The sequence below is a fragment of the Sinocyclocheilus rhinocerous genome, unplaced genomic scaffold, assembly GCF_001515625.1.
Source record: "Sinocyclocheilus rhinocerous isolate Xijiao unplaced genomic scaffold, SAMN03320098_v1.1 scaffold853, whole genome shotgun sequence".
NCBI lineage: Eukaryota > Metazoa > Chordata > Actinopteri > Cypriniformes > Cyprinidae > Sinocyclocheilus > Sinocyclocheilus rhinocerous.
In genome coordinates this window covers 1,877,235-1,878,452 of record NW_015627738.1, presented here as the reverse complement: position 1 = coordinate 1,878,452, position 1,218 = coordinate 1,877,235, and the positions used below count along the sequence as shown (strand labels likewise).

The 1,218-nt window shown below is 49.3% G+C and overlaps 1 protein-coding gene across 2 annotated transcripts in view; it reads right to left on the bottom strand.

The window, feature by feature from the left end:
- akap6 (A kinase (PRKA) anchor protein 6) overlaps nt 1–854 on the bottom strand; it is a 144,405-nt gene extending 143,551 nt beyond the window's left edge. For both annotated transcript variants that reach the window (XM_016545617.1, XM_016545623.1), the window contains exon 1: nt 850–854. The gene's annotated coding sequence lies outside the window, so the exon portion shown is untranslated. The remainder of the gene's footprint in view (nt 1–849) is intronic.
- Between the last annotated feature and the right edge of the window lie 364 nt (nt 855–1,218).

The window sequence follows — 1,218 nt, the reverse complement described above, 5'->3', positions numbered from 1 at the left end:
TGCCCTCTAATTACCGCATTTCTCCCACATTCCATGTATCACTTCTGAAACCCGCTGGTGGTCCGAGAGGAGAGACGGAGGAGGGGGCCAGACCACAGACCCCCCTGCCTTTCCTGGTTGATGGCGAGGAGGCGTATCGAGTGCACGAGTTGCTAGACTCCAGACGCCGGGGCGGTACCCTCCAGTATCTGGTCGACTGGGAGGGGTTCGGTCCGGAGGAGCGATCTTGGGTTAACGCTGGAGACATCCTGGACCCCACACTCACTGAGGAGTTTCACAGAACGCATCCGGAGAAACCGGCCCCCCGACCCTGTGGGAGACCCCGGCGTCGTGTGCTTCCTCGCGTCAGGAGCCGCTCGCAGGGGGAGGGCTCTGTTACAGAGGAGGCTCCCTTACCGCCTCCTCCGCACCACCAGAGGGAACCGTCTCCCGAATATTAGCCATTTCCCATTCGGACTCCAAATCCCATCACCCCTCATGCCTGGGACTGATTAATCATCCACACCTGCACCTCATATACACACACACATATAAACCACTCACACACACAGACTCTCTGCGAAGTCTTGATTTGCCCTGGCTATCATTTCCGAGCGTTATACCCGTGTTTGATTTTCTGTGCATCTGTTCTTGGACTGTTTCCCGTTACTCTGATTGTTATCTGCCTGCCCCGACTTGGATTGTTTCCCCTGGACTCTGATTGCTTGCCGCCTGCCCCGATCTCTCGCCTGGTACTCGACTCTGTCTCAGCCTTGTCTCTGCTGTTCTACCTTGCCGGTATCTGACCCTGTATTGTCTGATTATTCTAATAAAAGCTGCAAATGGATCCACGCGCTTCTGACTCGTCACAACAATATCTATAGAAAGCTTTAAGTGACTACAAAGTGAAATAATTCAAATCCAAAACAAAACCTCTTATTATTTAATCCGTAAAGATGCATTTCTTTCTAAAGGCGCGTCCAATGATGAGATGGCGAGTCAGGATCATCAACTTCAGTGCGACACTGACTCATAAAACACTAGTTTATTAATAAATAATTCAAATATCTCCTTACTATTTTCCCCCATAGTCATGGTAATTTTTGCAGCAAGCTTTAGCCTATTTAGTGTGCTCACGTCACGTTGCTGTGCGCCATGGCCACAAAAACTCATCATTTGCATGTATTTTTTAAGCATTGTGGTTTAAAAACAAGTGATTTAAGCCATTGAAACGCAAAT